We start from the raw sequence: 12,396 nt of genomic DNA, 5'->3' as shown, positions 1-12,396 counted from the left end.
CTTACTAATGCCGCGTACACACGGTCGGACTTTTCAGCTACAAAAGTCCGACAGCCCGTCCGACAGCCCGTCCGACAGACTTTCGACGGACTTTTGGCGGACTTTCAAACGACCGGACTTGCCTACACACGATCAGACACCAAAGTCCGACGGATTCGTACGTGATGACTAAAATAAGGAAGTTGATAGCCAGTAGCCAATAGCTGCCCTAGCGTCATTTTTTGTCTGTTGGACTAGCATACAGACGAGCAAATTTCTGGGTCCGGCGGAGTTACGACGTAAAGATTTGAAGCAAGTTCCAAATCTAAAGTCCGTCAGATTTGCGACTGGAAAAGTCCGCTGAAGGTCCGGTGAAGCCCACACACGATCAGATTGTCCGGCGTCCGTCGGACCAGTCCGGTCGAAAAGTCCAACCGTGTGTACGCAGCATAAGACTGATCCCAGACAGAAAAAAAACCCCCTAGCCCAGCACTAAAATCCTGAGTGTTCATTACCTTTTGGGGCAACTTCTCAATCCTTACTATGACTCACTCCAGACAGTCATATCTCCCTTGTCCTGCCTTAATAATCCAGATGTTCCTCCCTTTTATGGGGCCCATCTGTACGATGTGGGCTTCTTACCCCCTACAAAGGCCCAAACTACTCTACAAGGGCCCCAACTTAGTGATTTCTAAATCCTTGTCACTGACCTCAGACAGCTAAATCTCCCTAGCCTTGCACTAGTAATCTGGGTGAGCCTCAATCTTGGGAACCCATCTGTACCGCCTAACCATCTTACCGCCTAAAAAAGGGCTAAAGTACTCTGTGACTTCTCAACCCCTTACAAAGACTGACCCCAGACAAACAAATCTCTCTAGACCTGCATTAATAATCCAGGTGTTCCTCACTTTTTTGGGGCCCAGCTGTACCACGTGGGTTTTTTGACCACTACAGAGATCCAAACTACACTGCCAGGGCCCCAAATCAGCAACTTCTCAATCCTTAATAAGAATGACCCCAGACAGACAAAACTCGCAAGTGCTGCCCAAATGGTCCAGGTGTTCCTCACTTTTTGTGACCCATCTGTACTACGTTGGCTTCGTACCCCTTACAGGGACTCTACAGGGGCACCAACTTAGTGCCTTCATATTGTCATATCTCCCTAGCCCTGCACTAATAATCTGAGTGTTCCTCACTTTTTTGGGGCCCATCTGTACGCTGTGAGTCCCCCCCCCCACACACACAGGCCCAAATTACTCTACAGGGGGCCCCAACTTAATGCCTGCTCAATCCTTAATAAGAATGACCCCAAACAGATAAAACTCCCTAATGCTGGCCAAATGGTCCAGGTGTTCCCCACAGTTTGGGACCCATCTGTACCACATTGGCTTCTTACCCCTTAGAGACCCAAATGACTCTACTTACTGTACATTACCTGGTTTTAATATTCACAGTGTTTTCAGTAGGTATGCAGCCTGTCATATGATGTGTTGTGCAACCTCCCACTCCTACTGCAATGTGTTTGGGCAGAGCTGTACGGAGCAGAGAGGGGGTGGGGCCAGAACCAGGGAACACACTGACTATATTTTCACAGGCTCCCAGATCAGAAGAGGAGGATGCGGGAGATGTCAGCAGGAAATGTGACCTGTTTTGTGGTATAGGGTCACTGAACCTTATGGTGATATAATCTAACATAACAGGTGGTATGTGGTCACGAGAGGTAATCACCAAACAAATGTCCCGCCGGAGTCTCGGAAGAGTTTACAAAATTGTTGAAAAGATGGGAGCGCCGTAATAGTTTGTACAGTCCTGTAAAATATTTTATTTTGCAACAGCCAACGTGTTTCAGGGGCTCAACACCCCCCTTCATCAGGCCTGAAATACAGATGGTACAGGTGCCTGCATGATTGGTATTTTAGCCCTGATAAAGTGGAATGTTGAGCCCCCGAAAAACACATTGGCTGTTCCAAAATAAAATATTTTAAAAGGACTGTATGAACTAGTGTGGCTTCCCCATATTTGGAACAGTTTAGCAGGAGATATGAGTTACTCTGTATCCAACTGACATAGTGGGGTTGGTTTATTAAAGGCAAACAGACTGTGCACTTTGCAAGTGCAGTTGCTCCAGAGCTTAGTAAATGAGGTGACGCTTCACTTTGCAAAGAATACCCAATCACGTGCAAGGGGGAAAAAAAACCCAGCATTTTTGCTTGCACATGATTGGATGATGGAAGTCAGCAGAGCTTCTGCTCATTTACTAAGCTCTGGAGCCAGGGCTGGAACAAGGGGTGGGCAGGAGGGATTGTGGTATCATGTGAGGTGCGGGGGGCACCACAAGGAGGTGGGGGGGGGGGAGAGAAGATTTGTGTTGGGAAGGGGGATTTGGGGGGGGGGGGGCAGGGGATAAGAATTGTTCTAGGAGGGGAAATTTGGGGAGGTGTGCTAGGTAGTGGTGATTTGAGATTTGTTGAGAGGGGGTATGGGGAGATGATTTTTGCTAGGAGGGGGAATTTTGGGGGGTTTGTGCTAGAAAAGGTAATAGGATAGGGAGGGAGGGTATTTGGGAAATTTGGAGGCGGGGGGGTTTGTGCTAGGATGGGGTATTGGGGAGAATTTGTGCTGGGAGTAGGGGATTTGGAATGGGGGGGGGGGGAGGATTTGTAGGGGATTGGGAAGAATTTGTGCTGGGAAGAGGGGATTTGGAATGGGGGGGGGGGGTAAGGATTTGTAGGGGATTGGGGAGAATTTGTGCTGGGAAGAGGGGATTTGGAATGGGGGGGTGAGGATTTGTAGGGGATTGGGGAGAATTTGTGCTGGGAGGAGGGGATTTGTAAAGGGGGGGGGGTTTGCAGGGGATTGGGGTGAATTTGTGCTGGGAGGAGGGGATTTGGAATGGGGGGGGGTGAGGATTTGTAGGGGATTGGGGAGAATTTGTGCTGGGAGGAGGGGATTTGGAATGGGGGGGGTGAGGATTTGTAGGGGATTGGGGAGAATTTGTGCTGGGAGGAGGGGATTTGTAAAGGGGGGGGGGTTTGCAGGGGATTGGGGTGAATTTGTGCTGGGAGGAGGGGATTTGGAATGGGGGGGGTGAGGATTTGTAGGGGATTGGGGAGAATTTGTGCTGGGAGGAGGGGATTTGGAATGGGGGGGGGGTGAGGATTTGTAGGGGATTGGGGAGAATTTGTGCTGGGAGGAGGGGATTTGGAATGGGGGGGGTGAGGATTTGTAGGGGATTGGGGAGAATTTGTGCTGGGAGGAGGGGATTTGTAAAGGGGGGGGGGTTTGCAGGGGATTGGGGTGAATTTGTGCTGGGAGGAGGGGATTTGGAATGGGGGGGGGTGAGGATTTGTAGGGGATTGGGGAGAATTTGTGCTGGGAGGAGGGGATTTGGAATGGGGGGGTGAGGATTTGTAGGGGATTGGGGAGAATTTGTGCTGGGAAGAGGGGATTTGGAATGGGGGGGGGGGTGAGGATTTGTAGGGGATTGGGGAGAATTTGTGCTGGGAAGAGGGGATTTGGAATGGGGGGGGGTGAGGATTTGTAGGGGATTGGGGAGAATTTGTGCTGGGAGGAGGGGATTTGGAATGGGGGGGGGTGAGGATTTGTAGGGGATTGGGGAGAATTTGTGCTGGGAGGAGGGGATTTGGAATGGGGGGGGGGGGGTGAGGATTTGTACTCAGAGGGGAATTTTGAAGGGTTTAGAGGATTTGTACTAGGAGAGGGGGAGGGTGATTTATGCTGGGGCATATGGGGAATGAGAAGATTTAAGCTGGGGGGGAAGGGCAAAGATTTGTTCTGGGAAGGGGATTTCAGCAGGGTGCAGATTTTTATTGGGAGAAGGGTGAATTTATACTTAGAGGGTAAGCATGCAGATTAGTGCTGGATTTATTTTTTTTATTTGGGGGTGGGATTTTTGCGGACACATAATGCTCTGGACTGTAGATGATCTTATCCAGGCACTGTCTGGAGCAACTGCACAGTCTGTTTGCCTTTAGTAAATCTACCACAATGTATCAGTTTTTAGGACATTGGTATGTTTTACATGTAACAAATCAAGACTCAACTATGATAATTTAGTCAGGATTTTATCTCTGCAGAGAAAAAAAAAATCCTAACGTGCCGGATGGGGAGCAGTTTTTGCAGGTTTTGCTTTATTAACATAAACTTCCTGATTTTCGAGTTTATTCTTTTCTTTGTTCTGGTCAGCGAGGTCAGAGAAGAGGAAGCGGAGGAGAGTCACAGACTCTGGGCGATCGTCTGCATTTCACAGGAAAAGGATCAACAACCCAGCAGAAGAAAGGCAATTAAAGGATCATTTAAAGTAAGCCATTAAGCCAGGGAGAAGCCGAATCGGCGTACAGACCGTGGCAGGAAGCTTCTACTCCAAAATTACCACCATAATTCGGCTGTGAAAGTTGTATTTTTTTTAATGTCCTGTGAAATGCAGCTCATTGTTCTCCATTATCACCCATTTCTTGCTAATGGAGGCTCGCTGGAGACAACAACGGGATTACTGGATAGGATGTCAGCTAGACGTAGTTTAGGCCAGTGGTTCTCAACCTCAGTCCTTAAAGTGACACTAAAGGTTCAGTTTAAAAAAAAATAACAAACATATCCTACTTGCCTCCACTGTGTAGCTCGTTTTGCACAGAGTGGCCCCGAACCTCCTCTTCTGGGTTCCCCCCTGGCGACTCTCACGGCTCCTCCCCACATCAGATAACCCCCTAGGAGAAGCGCTCCCCTGGGGGGTACCTTGCGGGCGCGCTCCCGAGTCCAGCATTCAGCGTCCATACAGGCTGAATGCAGGACTCGACCCCCCCCCCCCCCCCGGCACCCGCATCATTGGATTTGATTGACAGCAGCGGGAGCCAATGGCTGTGCTGCTATCAATCTATCTAATCAAGAGCTGAGAACCCTGGGCCGAGAGAGAGAGCGCGTCCCCGGCAGGGCAAGTTCAAGGGTTCAGGTAAGTAAAACAGGGGGGCTGGGGGGGGGGGCGGTCACATACAGGTGTTTTTTCAACTTAATGCATAGGATACATTAAAGGTGAAAAAAAAACACAAAACTTTACAACCCCTTTAAGTAACAGGCCATGTTTGCAGCTTTTCCTTTATCTTGCACAGGTGCTTTAAACCAGAGTCAAGGGCTTGGTATTTTGGACAGTTATTTTATTCCCAAAACATGGCCTGGTGGGGGTACTTGAGGACTGAGGGTAAGAACCACTGGTTTAAGCCATATTCACACTTGTGGATCGCCCGACACTGAACACATGCAAGAACCCCGGCAGGGGTTCCCAGTGATTAGCTGTGGGAAGCAGCCCCCATAGACCATTCACATGGAGCGGTCACCTGTGTATGAATGCAGACTCACATGTAATCGGTGTTGGGCCCATTCTTAAGTGTGAAGGCGGCCTAAAAGGCCAATGGTGTCACCTGGTGTGGTAAAACATGGTGTCACCTCCACAACCCCCCCAGTCAGGCTCTCCCCTGTCTAGCCTGCCACTGTGCCCTGGTGAAAAATGGTGTCAACACACCCTCCCCCCAATCAGGCTCTCCCCTGTTTAGGCTGCCACTGTGCCCTGGTGAAACATGGTGTCACCCTCCCGACCCCCACCATCCCACCCATCGGGCTCTCTCCTATCTAGCCTGCCACAGTATCCTGGTGAAACATGGAGTCACCCCCAAAAACACCCCCTTATTTGGGCTCTATACTGTCTAGCCTGCCACTGTGCTCTGGTGAAACATGGTGTCACACCCCCCCTCACCACCAACCCCCCAATCAGGCACTCTCCTATCTAGCCTGTCACAGGACCCTGGTCAAACATGGGGTCACCCCCCATCGGGCTCTCTCCTGTCTAGCCTGCCACTGTCCTCTAGTAAACCATGGTTTTACCCCCAACGACCCCCCCCCCCCCATCAGGCTCTCTCCTATCTAGCCTGCCACTATGCCCTGGTGAAACATGGTGTCACCCCCCAATCGGGCTCTCTCCTATCTAGTCTGCCACTATGCCAATGGGTGGAACCACAGAGTGCAGTGAGTACAAGATATTTGCTGGGTGTGTTGGATAGCTGTTCCCATCCATTACAGTATTATCTCCATTCATCACTACAGGGCGAAGGTTCTAGTAGATGGAACCACAGTGTGCAGCAGGGGACAAGGCACTGCTGGATGTGATGGCTACCTGCACCCCTGCTGTAGTCTTTGGTTCCATCCATCACTACACGACAAAGGGGCTGGCGGATGGAACCACAGTGTGCAGTGGGGGGACAAGGCTGGACATCAGATGCTTGCACCCCCTGCTGCGATCTTTGGATCCATCTTTTACTACAGGACACAGGGGTCAGTGGGTGGAACCACAGGACGCAGCAGGGGGGACAAGTCATTACTGGGTATCGGATGCTAGAACCCCCTGTTGCAGTCTTTGGTTGCATCCATCATTACAGGGCACAGAAAACAGTGGGTGGGACCACAGAGCGCAGCAAGTACAATACATTGCTGGGTGTGTTGGATACCTGTTCCCCTCCATTGCAGTCTTTGGCTCCATTCAGCACTACAGGAGGAAGGGGCTGGTGGATGGAACCACAGGGAGCAGCAGGGGACAAGGCATTGCAACAGGGGGGGTACAAACATCCAATACCCAGCAATGCCTTGTCCCCCTGCTGCTCCCTGTGGTTCCTTCCACCAGCCCCTGTGTCTTGTAGTGATAAATGAAACCAAAGATTGCAACAGGGGATTCTAACATCCAATCCCCAGCAGCCTTTGGTTCCATTTATCACTACAAGACACAGGGGTTGGTGGATGGAACCACAGGGAGCAACAGGGGACAAGAAATTGCTGGTTGTGATGGATACCTGCACCCCTGCTGTAGTCTTTGGTTTCACCTGTCACTACAAGATAAAGGAGCTGGTAGAGGGAACCACAGAGTGCAGCGTGGGACAAGACAGCTCTGGTGGGTGTGTTGGATGGCTGCTCCCCCAGTTGCCAGCGTTGGTTCAGTCTGTCACTAGACAAGAGGCAGGAGCTGGTGGGTGGAAGGAACCACAGAGCTCAGTGGAGGGGGGGGGGCGCTTTAGGTGAGGTGCAGCTCTTTGATGCCAAATACCACAAACAAAATTTTGGTTAAACACAATAAAAGACTCAGCTCTGAAAAGTTGTAAGATTTTATTCTTCCAGGTCTCTCCTGTGTCTTGTGCCGAGTTTGGCAGAGCTGGTAGAAGAGATGACAGGTCACCAGTTTGGTTCTCAGGATTTGGGGTTCTCATTCATACAAAGCCCCCTCTGATGGAGGCTTCATGATGATACTGCAGACAAAATGCAGCTTCTATTAAAAAAAATAACACAAGGCACAACATCAGTCTACAAAATGCTAAAAAGACTGGAGCAGCAAACGGCTGGAGGCACCGGTGGTGAGTGGCACAATGGTACGTTTCCTGAGCGCCTTGCCGCCATTAGCACTGCCGGAGACCACGGCGGAAAGGACTGCAATGATCGCTAGCAAGGCATCAACTTGGTTAAAAAAAATAAGCAGCTTCCCGAATCTCCGGACACTGGAAGAGAATCATATTGCACAGTTCTTAGAATTGGCGGGCTCCAGGGTGACCCCGCTCGCCCCCTTGTACCTACTGCTGGTGTAGCGGCAGGTGTGCGGAGGGGGGGGGGTCCCCTCCCCCCACATCATCAGGTCCTAGAGGTAGGAATACACAGAGCCATCCCAGCTCAGGATGGAGAGTTCAGTAACAAAATAAATAATGTTCACGCTTCCCTCTCATCGCTGCGGATTGGAGGCCACGTCTGGCGTCCGCTGTAGTGTCTAAAAGTTAAAGTGTCCCGGGAGGTCGCGACCCTTAAAGCAGCATTAGAAGGGAAGCCATTAATAACCACAACCATACGCGGCTATAGAAGAGCTCTGCGGCCCCTGCGATTTTATACGTACTATTCTGCAGGCTGCAGGAGCCCCCGTGCCAGCCAATGTAACACTGACAGCGGAACTGAGTCCGCAGAAGGGCCACATCCCCCGCCGAGAGCTGACCCTCAGCCCATATAGGAACGGACGCGTTGGACGCAGGCGATTTGGCTGTCACAATGCGGTAGTTGGCGGGGTTGAGGTGCAGGAAGGCGTCGGTGATGTTTTCTTTGCGCAGGCAGCGTCCATTCCCACCGCAGAGCGCCTGGCTGCAGTGAGAAGCCGCGGTGGTGACATTCACAATGTATCGCCCCAATTCTTCATCCACATACGACTTAATCTTCTGGCAGGTTTCCTGCAGGGAGGAGAGGCAGATTACTAAAGGCTTGGTAATGACGACCTGCCACCCCTCCCCCTCATCAAGATAGATAGATAGATAGATAGATAGATAGATAGATAGATAGATAGATACTATCTATCTATCAATAATTCTAAAAATGTAAGAGAGAAAAAAAGAAGAAAGAAGGAAAAAAGAAGAAAGAAGGAAAAAAGAAGAAAGAAGGAAAAAAGAAGAAAGAAGGAAAAAAGAAGAAAGAAGGAAAAAAGAAGAAAGAAGGAAAAAAGAACTTTCTTTTTTTTAATTCATATATACATTTTTAGAATTATTATTATAGATGGTAATAATAAAAAAAAAATTTTATATATAATAATAGCAAAGCTATTCATCCTGTGCAAAATCAAATGCTATTAGGCTATTTTATCCCCACGTTAAATGTTATTCATTCATTATAAAAGTGGATCAGAGAAGAAAATAAGTATTATGGCCAAAAGATGGGAGTTGAGGAGCATAGAAAAAAAAAAAAAAAAAAAAAAAACATATTTACTATGATAATCAGCTCCATCTAGGAGGCAATAATGTAGTATTTTCCGGAACCACCCTTTTTTTTGATTATTAAGGGATAGTCAACCTGTGGAGGAAATAGCCTAATATTCAATTTATCCCCATTCACGCAAAATGAATATACATGTAGTTTCGCAGGAATAAAAAAAAATAAAAAATAAAAAATATACCCCAAAGGTGGTTATTGGTGTATGAGAGATAACATGAACAGTGTACAGTTTGTGTCTCCTGCTTTAATTATTAAAGCAACAAGGACCTACTCCAGGTGTTTGCTGGCATCCTAGGATCATCCTCTGAGCCCCTGGGATCCCCAAACCGTGCAAGCCACATAAGGGGGAACACTCACCTTATTTTTGGTGTAGTCTGCGTCTCCCCAAAATATTACTCCAGCCACCCCCTGCGCGGCGCTCTCCCCGATGGTGGAGATGAGATCCTCCTGGAGGCAGAAGATTCAAAATTAAAATTAAAATTCAGAAGTCTCAGATCAGGAGCATCCTAGGATCAGTGCAGACATTGTGCATCATTCCTTCAAGTTCAATGCAGAATAAATCTGAAGCCCTCAACTTCTGAGTCTAGAACTGAGTGGACATTCCCTGCACTGCCCTGCTTATGCCCCGGGAGCCTGCACCGCACCCCCATAGTTGCCCCAATACTCCTGGGTAGGGATGAGATGAACACACCTGAGTTCCGTTTGGGAAGGTTTTGGACACACATCAAAAAGTTTGGATGACAAATTCAAAGCATTGTTGAAATCAACAACTGGAGCTAAGTCAAGTTTCTTAAAGCGGAGTTCCAGTCAGGACACTTACCTGTCCAGGGAGCCCACAATGTGCCCCCCCCCCCCCCCCTCGAAGCCGATCCGTTCATCCATTGGATCGGGTGCAGGTGCCGCCATTGCAACCAAGGGAAACCGGCACGGAGCCTTGCAGCTGGTTCCCTACTGTGCATTCGTGAGTTGCGCGGCGCTTTGTAAATTGGCCCGGGGGGGGGGGGGGGGGGGGACCACAGAAGAGGGCATGACATCCTGGGCCGCTGCTGACCTAGGATGGATGTACACTTAGTAAAAAGTACAAAAGAAAAAAAAAATGTAATTATCAAAAATGAGGGGTAGAGGGGTGATCATTAGGTTTAAGACCACCTTTCAAAAGTGGTTGGAACTCTGCTTTCATTTCGATGGCGAATAGCCAAAAATTGGATGGGGGTGAGGGGAGCCAATGCAATAGATAAAATAAAATCTAAAAATTAAAAATACAGTTGTGCAGGGAGCAATAAATGTAATAATGGTTAAAGGGCAACAATAAAAATGTATTATTTCTTGAGAAACTACACTTGTGGGTCCCCTAAAACTGATCTGTGAAGTGGCGCATCTCTACCACGTAAACAAAATAGTACCATTTATAAAGAAAAAAAAAAAGGCACTTTAAATGGCTATTGGTTCAATCTTTGCAACCTTCCTTTGTTTTGTAAATAATGCAATCCGAATCCCCCAAAATACAAACAGATCCTCATCAAGGAGGATGAGGGTCTGGTATGTATTTTGGGAGGAGTTCCTATTGCAATATTTACAAGATATACAGAATAAAAGCAGCAAGCTTGCATGAAAAACTGATTGAAAGACTCTGCTATGCATGGAAAATTATTATTTATTAGAACAGTAATCTATATATATATTTTTTAATTGATGTTCTGATAAATAATAATATTTTTCCACACATAGCAAAGTCATTCAATCACTTTTTCACGCAAGCTTGCTTTTATTCTGTATATCTTGTAAATATTGCAATAGGAATAAATTAATATATAATAAAATTTTATAATATATATATATATATATATATATATATATATATATATATATATATATATATATATATATATATATATATATATATATATATATATATATATATATATATATATATATATATATATATATATATCCCCCTCTGAACATGGACCCGTCTATTTGCACCACCGTATGGAGCAGGGATTAGGTTTATATAAAAAAGGGGGCGGGAACTTTGTGATGTCATTGACCCAATATCCACATGGTTATTTTTGCTCAGCGATACCATTACCACCATGCCCCTTTACTTACATGGCCGGGGATTTACACCGACATTAACCATTCACAATGGGAAGCCATCATATAAAATATCGGTAGTGATATTGCCGGTATACAGAACAACCGAACAGTACAACGTTCTGCCATACATCTAAAAACAGCCAAGTTTTGGTCCGAACTTTTGTTGAACTTTAGTTACTCAGCTCAATGGAAAAAATATTACATAATATTTCATAGTTGTGATTTAATCGATAATTACAGATACCATGTATAGCCAAACACAAAGGGGGCATTTAAAATCTGGCGTCACGAGGGTTAATTGAGATCACATTATCGGTCATGTGAGGAGCCAGATCCTGGGATGTGTGTAGGATGGAAGGGGGGGGGGGGGGGGGGCAGCACAAAATGTTCAGTTCTTCACTTTCAGGAAGGAAGATCCCGAGCTAATCCGACAAAAAACGTAATTCTGCAATACAGGAGCAGTGGGGATGAGCACAGTCAGCACAATCCTCTCCTCCCAATACATTTCACATACAGGGTCTGCAGTGGCTGGAGCGAGGGTACAGTGTGAAAAAAAAAAAAAAAAAAAAAAAAAAAAAAAAAAAGAAGAGGGTATCCCTCCTGTCACTAGGAATATATAAATAGCTATATATATATATATATATATATATATATATATATATATATATATATATATATATATATATATATATATATATATATATATATATATATATATATATATATATATATATTATATATTATATACACACACACACACATACACACAGTCAAACAGGGCTGTGCTGTGCAGGTCTAGGTAGGTAGATTGTCCATTTAGGCATTTGCCTTGAGTTCTGCTTCAATGTCACATGCATTACTAACCTGGGATCTGTACTACTCCACATCAAATGACTGGCCGAGTAGAGAACAGGGGTTAGAACCTCGGTCATATCTGGAAAAATTCTGCTTACTTCCTGTGTGGTCACCGGGACAGGAAGCGAGGTGAAATCTCCCCAACTGGCAGGGGTTATAATGAGCAATACAGACATGGCAGGGGGTTATAATCCTCAAAAAAGAATTAAAACCACATAAAATAAGTTGTAGCCGGAGTTATTCCTTAAAACACAAAGTTTTGGGAAATTTGAATTTCTGGACCCCCGGCACGGAGGTCAGCAGGGGCCGGCGGGGGGGGGCCACAGATTGCACAGAGCTGGAGCCAAATTCAACACTCGGCATTCAGGGGGTTAATCGGAAAGGTTTTTGTTTGGGATGGACGCGCCCCGTCTTGCAGAAATTCCCGTTTTTTGCTCATTCCTCTTCCATGAAAACATTTCGGCCCCCGGTGTGTGGGCGGGGCCAGATTCCCGTCTGGGGTTGGGCACTTCCGAAGGCTGCTGTCATCTGAGATTATTCACAGTGAGCTGCTGCAGTCCGCAGTGGGGCTTTCAGTGCAGTGGTGACGTGCAAAGTGCAGTTACTCATAGTAACCAGATTTACCTGTACTGCCGTCAGCCTATGTGAGACTTTTGATTGGCTGCTAGGAAT

General features: G+C 46.9%; 1 pseudogene; it reads right to left on the bottom strand.

Moving 5' to 3' along the window:
• Window positions 1-4,090: 4,090 nt before the first annotated feature.
• Window positions 4,091-9,219, bottom strand: LOC141102528 (hyaluronidase-2 pseudogene; annotated as a pseudogene).
• Window positions 9,220-12,396: the final 3,177 nt, after the last annotated feature.

Source organism: Aquarana catesbeiana, linkage group LG07, assembly GCF_042186555.1.
Source record: "Aquarana catesbeiana isolate 2022-GZ linkage group LG07, ASM4218655v1, whole genome shotgun sequence".
In the NCBI taxonomy this organism is placed as follows: Eukaryota; Metazoa; Chordata; class Amphibia; order Anura; family Ranidae; genus Aquarana; species Aquarana catesbeiana.
The sequence above is the reverse complement of the archived record's forward strand: the minus strand, read 5'-3'. Positions and strand labels throughout refer to the sequence as shown.